Here is a 9,815-nt window from a genome sequence, read left to right as displayed (position 1 = left end):
AGATCACCTCAGCTACAGCTCTGTTATTGATGATGGATTTTCTTCCTATGCCTTGGGCTCCCCAAAAGCACAGGCAAGGCTGAATTTCACAAGCCATCATGTGTTCTGCTCAAACACTGATTTAAAGAGTGCATTCCCTAGGACAGTGTAAACCTTAACTCTGGTTAGAGCTGCTACAGCCAAGTGAACAAGGGCACAGGGCATTTTTCTGTCTAATCTTTCATGTAAGCTAAAGCCAGGGCAGGATTTATGAAGGCTCCATTTCCTGGCCCTAAGGATTACATGTTCAATCACACAGGATTCCTTTCTGTCAGGATATTTCTTCTCTTACACCATTTTGTGACTCTGAGGGACACGACATTGTCTCACTCCTGTGCCTGCAATGCAGTGGTGACCTGGTCTTTCATGTGGATTTGGGACAAAACTTCACAGCCTGGGGAGGAGGAAACTCTAAAGCCTGACTGGTCAGCTGGAGACTGTCCTTGTCCCCACCCCTTCTCAGCACAGAGGGATGATTTTTCTCATCATTTCCTTACACATGCACGTTCATGGAAGTGGTGTCACAAAGTTGTCTGTGCACCTTGGGATTCATGGAAGGACAAGCAAGGTCTTGCCTGTAGCTGGTGGTGATGCTGCCCAGCCCAGCCCAGCTGGCAGTGCCCCCTCAGCAGTGTGACAGCTGCCCCTGCCCCTGCTGGTGCCCAGCAAGGCCCTGCTCAGGTCAGGCAGCCGCTTGTCTGCGGTGCCCAAGTCAGTGCTGTGGGAGTGAACACAAGTGGTTTTGTGCAGCCTCAGGGAGGGGCTGACAACAGAAGCCTTTGGATGCAGCAGCTCCCTGGCTTTACGAAAAGGGGGGCAATCCTGTGCCTGGTGCTGGCAGCAGCAGGCTTGGGGAGGCCCTGATGTGAGGCTGGGAAACCAGCAGGAGTGGGGAGGGACTGTGCTTCCTGAGAAAGCTGCAGTGCCAGTTCCCTGCCTGCAGCATCCCAGTGCCCGTGCTGTCTGGGATCAGGCATCTGCCTCTAAGCTGATGTGGTTAAACAGTCAGAGATCAGCACTCAGGCTATTCTCATGGACTATTCTTGTTCTGTTCTTCCACAAGAAAAGCCACATTTCTAAGGTCACAACATCCATATCTCTGGCCCTAAATGCATAACCAGTGCAGAGATTGCTCTGCAAGAAGGAGTGAGCATAACAAAGGCTTTGAAAGGGAAACCTTCACCAGCCCACCCACAGGATATGGGAAGACAAAGAACGAAGAGGGGTATTTCTTTTAACATTAACAACAGAGAAGCCCCAGCTATTCTTTGGCAGAGAGGAGAAAAATAAAGTCCATACAGACAAGAACACAGGTGGAAATGTTCAAAGAAAAAATAAAAAGAAAATTAAAAAATAATCACAGGAGAAGTCACTGTGCTCTGGCTCAGTTTCATGTCCTCATGCCCAGGCCAATAAGTCTCTTGTGGCACTGCCAACTTCAGGGAAGTGTCTCTAACATGAGCACTGGCTGTGGGTTTTGTGCCTGCAGCCCCACAAAAAGGGTAACAGTTCCTAAACTGCCATTTGTCACACCAAGGGATATGGGCAACAGATGCAAAGCAACTTGGCCTGTCAGTGCATAAGGTAATTGAGTTTTGTTTATGGGGACTCCAGACATTCCAGTGGGGAAATCAGTGGGCTCCTGGTATTGGGAGAACACTGACTCCCAGTGTTTTGATCAGAGACAGGGAGAGTGGTGGAACAATTCTCACCGTGCTCTGTGAGCTCCCTCGAGGGAGGTGAACAAAGCACCACAACCAAAAATACCAGAGGAGCAGCACAGGCAGGGGAGGGTGGTGGAAGTCAGCTGGATCCAGCTCCTGCAAGGCCCAGCTGCTGTTCATTGCATCAGAGGCTGGATCAGGCTCCTGACAAGGTTTAAACACCTTACAAGAATTCCAGATTATTTCTCAGGCTCTGCCTCAAACTGTTCCTATTATTATTAAACTTTTATTGCTTCCTACATCCCTGCTGAGAGGTAAACCTCACAGTTTGGCACAAAGTCCCTGGAAATGCCCTGCCCTTTTGAGTGAAGGGAACCCATGAACTCCAGCACAGCATGTGAAAAGTGTTCCCACACAGCCACTATCCTGGATCCCAGAGAGAGAACTCTTTGGATGCTTTAATTCCTAGGCAAGAGAAACAACTTCTTTGTTAGCACTGTCAACATGAAGCTCAAAATAAAAGGGCATTTCAGAGGCCTGGAACAGTTAGAAGCATTCCAAAGGAGAAACAGACTGTGGAAATACCTCACCTGGCTCCAAAATGGTTGAGATTAATTAGCATGAATTACCAGAAGCTAAAAATTCTTAGAGAAAATTGAGAGGGAATGAACAGTCCTGTTACCAGGTTGCCTTCACTGCCCAGGACACTCAGGGCTTTCATTTTTGCAATACTGATCTTACAGCTCAGGGGGAGCCACAGAAGTCATCTCAAAACAGGAATCTGGGCTTGCTTCTGGGTATTTATCATGGTTTTGAGGCCACAGCAAACTGGATTCTAATTAAACACTTGGAATCACCTGCAATCCTTTCTGCATTTCTCATGGAAGTTCTAGTTCCAGGAAAGAAACTGCTTGTTTAATTAGAGTTCCACTGTGAGCAAATCCCTTCCATTCCTTTCCTTCTGATACAACAGGAATGAGTATTGGGAGGATTCCACAAGGTTATTTCTGAGGCTCCCTGACAAACCTGAGCTGGCACACCAGCAATCCCACACATGGTCCTAAAGCACCATGGCCCAACAGGCAGCTCCAGGAGCCAAAGGAAACTTCCTTATATTCCCAAGATGGCTCAGTCCTGCTCCAGGACAGTCAACACACCCCGAGTTCCTACTTTTCTGACACATTGTCAGCATTTCCAAATTTATTTCCATTGAAAATTAGTATGTTCTTTTAAATGGCCTGTAGAGCCAGAACTATAACATATTATAATTCTACAGCTTCATGTGATGAGTTGTTGCAGTTAGTCCAGAAACAAAACAGGGAAGAGTTGACTAGAGGGAACATCAGAGCACCTTCCCACATGGGTGGAAGTTATAAATTTATGGTCTGCTCTGACCTGCAGCAAAATAAATTATGAAGAGACCTGCATTGAGGACTTACCTGCCATGGAACTGTTTCAGAAGAGCTTTGTCTTTTCACAGGGAAAAAAGAACAGGAGGAGCATAAAGAGGTCATGTGTTTTAACAACCAGAGTTCATGTCAGCTGCACAACCAACATTTCTGCCAAGCTGAGTTAGGCTGGGCTGCATGATGAGCTGAGCACAGGGCTGAGCCAGCAAAGCTCTACCAGTGTGTTTAACTGGGAGTTTGCCCCTCTGTGCCCTCAGCCACACACCCTCTCCTCTAAATGAGCCTGTCCTGTTGCACAGGGCACAGCAGTGTGTCTGTACTGCAAGAGGAGCTGGACTGAAAGGCTCTAAATACCTAGTTCTTATTTTGAAGGCAATGCTAAATATATATATATATATATATATATACTAAAAAGTTAAAGCTCTGGTAGTTGGATCTCTAAACAGGCACTTTCTACCAGCTGAGAGTGCAGGTCTGGTTTTTGCACTTACATTCCCAAATCTTGCTTCCCTTGCTTTTGGGTAAATTCTTGACATGTTCTTGGTGGCAAACTGTGTCTTTCCAAGGAGCTACAGAGGACTGTGAGAACCAGTTTTTGTGCATGTGGGCCTTGTGTGAATTCACTCCTCTTGGTTTTGAACTTCTATCCCAGCCTTTGGTCTGAAGATGAGACACAATCCTCGTGGGTCCCAAATGAGCAGCAGTTCCAGGTGGCTAGAGAGAAGTATTGTATTCAAACAGATCTGTTATCTGTCTGCTATTTGATAACAATACATCAGAGTTACTTTGGTTTAAGTCATGGTGCAAGCTTTCATGGGCACCAGCTGAGTTATTTGCTGAAATGTTCAATTTTATTTACACTGAGGCCATTCAACACCACTCTGTCAATGCCCACAGACAGTTAAGTGCACATAATGTATTTGCAAACAGAATGGGGAGCTGAAACAGAAATAAAACTTCTTAATTATGAATAATTAAAAATGAAAAACTGGCATCCACATTTTCTGATATTTTATGCAATGTTATTTGGAGCTGTTCCTGGATCATTCCCCATGTGTGCCTGCATGAGCAGTGTGATCTTTAGTGGTCCCTTTCAACCCAAAACATTCCAGGATTCTCTAAGCACTCTTGTACAGAATTCAACCTGTAACATAATTCAGTTGATCATTTCCCCACAGTTCCTCATTACTCCACAGTACAATCAGGTGAAGAACAGTGAATTAGCTAAATGACTAAAATGCAATTAATTCTGAAGAGCACACAGTGAATCGAAGCACAGGAGGAATTTCTCAGCTGAAACTGGAAACCAGGAAAGTGGAGCTGCCTGGATTCCAGAGAGCACAGCTTTCACATGCAGCCATTCTCCAGCTCTGCATCACCCATGCATGAATGGAACACTGAAGTGCTGACACTGATAGCACAAACCAAGCACGGACTACAAGGGGAGGAAAAAGGAAAACCCAACCAAAAAACCCCCAGCCCGTTTTCATAGTGTTGTTTCAGGGAAGGCAGCACAAGTCACACAGCTCCCAGTGGCTCTATGCACACTCCAGGCATGTTTGACATTAAGGGGCCTGGTTGTTGTGGAAACCAAATCCCATAGATTAATTAATGTTCAGCAGCCAGAGCCATCTCTCGTCCTCTCCATCTCCCTGCCCCCAATTAAAAAAAAAAGGGAAAAAAGGGGGATGGTGGTGCTTTTTACATCACAGAGGAATGTTAAAGCAAAGAGAAACTCTGTCCTCACAAGTGCAGAACACTACCAGTAACAGAACAGCCTGTTTTAGTCCCTCATCTTTACAAAATGAAAATTATAACACCATTTCAGTGGGGCTATTTTGGTGCCTGTGGCTCTGCCAAACTTCTCCACGAAAGCTCTGCAAGAAAGATATTATGGGAAATGTCTAAAACCCCTTTCTGATGAAAGGACTCTGATAGAAGTCCCCTATTAGTGCTTTCAACATGTAAAAGCACTAAGCACAGCCAATTTATTTCAGTGACTGACAGTCTTCAAGTGAATGTGTTTGCACAGGGAGCTGCAATTGCATTTGAAACTAGAAAGTACCACACGAATGACACAAAACAACTATGGTTATGATACACTGGAGGCAAAGTTTCAGAGTTACCTAAATCCTATTTTCAGAACAGTTTTAGGGGCATAGGTCAAACAGATTTTAGATATTCCTAGATCCAGTTTGAGGCTTTTGAAAATCTGTTGTCTTGTGCACCTGCATCTTGAGGTATGTGGGTACTTGTATCAGACCAGTTCTGATGAGAATGAGGAATTCCTTCTCCCATTTTTCCCCTCTCAAAGCATCCCTGTGAGCTCTGCTACCAGCTGCCAATACTCAATCATTAAATAATAAAAATCTTGAGGGGGTACCACACATGATATTTAGTAAGTTGAGAGTAGGTAGGGTGAGCAAACCACTAACACAGCACAATATATACACTTACCCAATAGGTCCAAGTATTTACAGCACTGTTTCACATGTACATTTCTAATTAGTGAACCTGTGATGTAAAACAGTCACTTTTCTTCTCCCTTGAGGAGTGGTGGGGATGCATTTCTGACCATGCTCAGATATGCCATGAGTTGTTGACACAAGATCACCTCGTGAGTCTCCTGCTCGCTCCCATTCATAGCAGGGAAACAAATACAGCCAATTTTTAAAGCAAGCCACGATACTTCCTGTGGGACAAACCTGTGCTTGGGTAGTTAATGCCGAGACAAACACAGAGCTCCTGTGCAAACCTGCTGACCTGAATAGGTGCTCACACTTCTGAAAGCCAAGCCAGCTACAGAGGATCTGCCACTTCAGTGTTAACTTTCGGTGTTAACTGCCACAGCTCTGCCCCGCGAGTCGGGCAGCGCTCCCACACGGAACCCCCAGCCAGTACCTTGGAGATGATTAATGGCTCTCCGTGCTCCAGCCCTCCTTTCAGCGTGAATCCCCATGGAGCTCCGCCGTGCAGCAGCGCCTCCAGGTAGATGTAGCGTCCCTTGTGGGTGATGCTGCACTCTGAGGGGGAAATGCTGGTGTTAATATTGTCCAACATCCTCATCGCTCCTCATCACAGACTCAGGCACACGCAAACCCCGCTCAGGCAATCACAGAACGACCGAGTTGGAAACGAAACTCTCCAGAAGCCCCACCACGAGTCATCTCTGAATGCGTGAAACAAGGGGAGTCTGAGATGGGGAGTTTTCCTTCGGAGCTAGAGTCCAAGGTGATGTGTTAAAAACATTCCCATTCCCAAGCACGCTGCTTCTCCCTCAGGATTGCGACGTTTCACTGTGCTTTCCCCATTGCCAGGTACTCTGGGCATCACAGCCCTGGAAAGATTCCTCTTCCTGTCTTCGGTAGATCAAACTTGTGCTTTTAAAGATGTGGTGGGGGGAAGAAAAAAGAAAAAAAGAAAAGAACAGCAAAAGTTTATAGATTTAAAAGCCCCTGGGCAGCAAATTGCCAAAATCCAAACGAATGCTTCATTTGTGATTGATTATCAGTCTTTTCTTCCTTTCTGCCGGCGATTTACCATTACAATGGCCTTTTTGCCTCAGCCCACTGCACTAAAAGAATGGAAGCGTCTTCTCCCTCTCGAGCTCTCAGTTACTCTGCTCGCTTACTTCACAATTCTCTGACTTGTCCAACAACAAAAAAAAACAAAAAACAAAACAGGCTGGGGGAGGAGGAGAGAGAAAGTCCATTCCTAAAACCCTTAAGAGGGGTTTAAAATGTGAAATAACTCCATACTTATTGAATTAAAAAGGGGGGAAAAGGCTATCGGGAAAACTAGAGAAGCAGGTGGAGTGAATCCTTTGGGAAAAACGTTAAGATGAAAACTGAACTCCTTTCATTGTCGGTGCTGTCCCCGATGAGCTGCCGGAGCTGCAGCAGCTCCTGCTGCTCTGAGGGAGGGTGAGGAAGTGAGGGGGAGAGGGAGAGATGGATCAAGGCGAGCGAGGCAGCACTGGCCAATTGTGCACACCAAGCATGCAATTATAAAATGCACTGTGCAAAAGCTGCGGCTCCCCCTTTTCTTGTGCCCCGGAAACCACCATCTTTCTATTGTGCTTGCCAAGGAATTGTAACAATCCAAACTGCCAGTTGCTGAAAGCACAATGGACCTGTTCCAAATCAGCTCAGTGGAGCACTGCTAATAATTCTGCTCTCATAAAGCACTTTTCCTCCACATGGAGCCCAACACCTTCCACAGATACATTTCTTTTCCCCATTTACATCGCCAGAAAAGGTCTGTGCTTTCCCAATACATGGAATAAGAAACAACACTAATGACTTGGGATGCTTTATTAATGCAGGCACTTTGCTGTAGAGTATCCACCTGGGTGCATCTGTTCTTGCAGAAATGCACACAGGCTTAGGGATTTGATTCATTGGGTAACATGTATCACTGAAGGTGTTCCAAACCTTTCCTGATTTTTAATGAGACCTGGAAGAGAAGAATAGAGAGAGGAGCCCAGAGCCCACTCCTTTTCCTGCTGGCATAGCTGAGGAAACACATAGTAGTGCCTCTGCCTCTAAGGCACCTGAATTTTTGATTTTACTCTGCCTGGGATGTGCATTATTTCTCCACTGGGGTGTTGTGATCTTGTGTTAACAAAACCTTAATAAACCAGGGAGGGAAAAGCTTTGGAGCTGGGACTCTAAACCCAGGAATCTTTGCATTAGTTCTGCTGCCCCATTCCCATTCCCTTGAAGATGCTACAGGTTGTCAGACCCTTCCATTTGCCCCACATGTCCCAGCTGTCATTCCCAATAGCCATGAAGAGGAATGTAGAGAAGAGGCCCCTGGCTTTATATTTCATGGTAGATGATCCTCAGTCCTTGCTTATACTGAGCTTTGTCCCCTGCACTTCCCTCCCAGGGGCTGAGTTTTCACTGGCCTCACACCCTGGTCAGGCTCACGGGTTGTTATTATCCACAACTCACCCCTGAGCCTGACTCAAATCAGATTGCTGTGTCTTACACTCCTAAAGTTTCACTTAACAACCCTCATTCCAAGGCACCACAAAGAGCAATTGATTCCCATCCCCTCCACAGCCCTTCCAGAGACAGGCAAAGGCTCCAGGAGCTCTCCTGGGGCTGTCCCTCCTGCTCTCCGTGGCCAGCAGGAGTAGTTAAGGCTGTGGAAGGACACACCAGCCTGTTAACCAGCCAAGGTACTTGTCTGGATTACACCCATTTCCCAAGCAAAATGTTGTCACTGCAGACACCACATTTCCAGTGAGCAGACATGGTGAGTCCTGTGTCTGATGATTAAATTATCAAAGAATTTCTGAGGTACAGATTTTCTTCTCCTCCAGCACTGTGATTAAGTTCAGGTGCTGAATCCAACATCATTTTTGCCAAGAACTCCATTAAATTTGTCACCATGGCAAGCAGATAATTCTCTCCCCTTCCAAGAAACAGATTTCAGGGCTGAACACAATGAAAGCAAAATTGTCATTCACCTACAAAACAATCCAAAGTATTAAATACAAACCTTTTTTATCTTTTTTTAATCTTGCCTCTGGCAAAAGCCTCAAATAGCTTGAGTACCTTTTTGCTACTCAAAAGGAATTCTTTTAGGAGGAGTTCCTGTCAGGACAGGGCTGAGATCCTTTCTGTTGAGGGTCAGCAGAAGAGACCTGAGCTCAGAAAAGGGCTTTCCACCCAGAACTATATATTTGAATTGAAATTTTGCACAGTTGCAGGGCAAGAGAAAATCGATTTGAAATAGTCATATCAGAACTCTTTCATTCAAGGACTCCACTGCTAAAGCGAGAGAAATTACCACTGATTTCACATGTATCATCAATCCAGGCACTGCCTCCTTGCTGGCAGCTGCTCTGACTTTTCCTAAATACCTTCAAATGTCAGTGTTCCTTTTGCGAGTGAAGCTCGATGGAGCAGCAGTGCCCCCGTCTGCTGAAAGAGCGGCAATGCCAGTTGATCGGTTTAAACGCAAACATTTCATTCGTTAACACGCCTTTGCTTCGCTTTTCCCGTTCGAAAATGAAGCATTCAGAGTGGTGTTACTGTTCTTTCCTGGGTCCCTGAGCTGGCAATTTATTAATTCAGATTAAAAGTAAGCCTAGAAATCAAAGACAGGGAGTTCAGCTCTTAAATTTTGTACACATCTCTTACTCCCTTTTTGGCAGGGGAATTAAACCTTAGGCTTGGTTTAAATCTACCTGCTGCTTAAGCTGTGTCTGGTAAGTTCAGAGGAAGCAAATTCATAACTTATCTCTAAAGAGGAGTTTTATAAAATAATGTGGATCCTCATACCTTTCACAAACACAGCCAGTATGAAAGGGCTGGAAAAGGAAAGGAGTGCTTCTTTTTCCTTACTCACTGGTTTTCTCACAGAACTTCTCTTTTTCTTCTACCCAGGGCTCTGTGTAAGCTGAGGAGCATCAGGAATTTTAAATAATAGACATCCTTCAGGCACCAGTGGGCTCAGCTTCTTCCTCCCCCCCAGCATCCTGAGGCCATTCACCCAAATCTGCAGGAGGACAGAATCAAACACGAGTGTCAGAAGACTCTGCTGGGTCAGCTCAGGATCCCTTCAGAAGTGAATCATTCCCTCTTGGGGTAACAATTCTTCTGAAGGTTTATTATATAAAAAAATTAGAAACCAATAAAGAGAAAATATGGGTTTCCAGTGCTTACCTCCCATCAGCTGAGGTGGCTGTAAC

This window comes from Pithys albifrons, chromosome 5 (assembly GCF_047495875.1).
Source record: "Pithys albifrons albifrons isolate INPA30051 chromosome 5, PitAlb_v1, whole genome shotgun sequence".
Lineage (NCBI taxonomy): Eukaryota > Metazoa > Chordata > Aves > Passeriformes > Thamnophilidae > Pithys > Pithys albifrons.
This window is presented reverse-complemented; position numbering follows the sequence as displayed.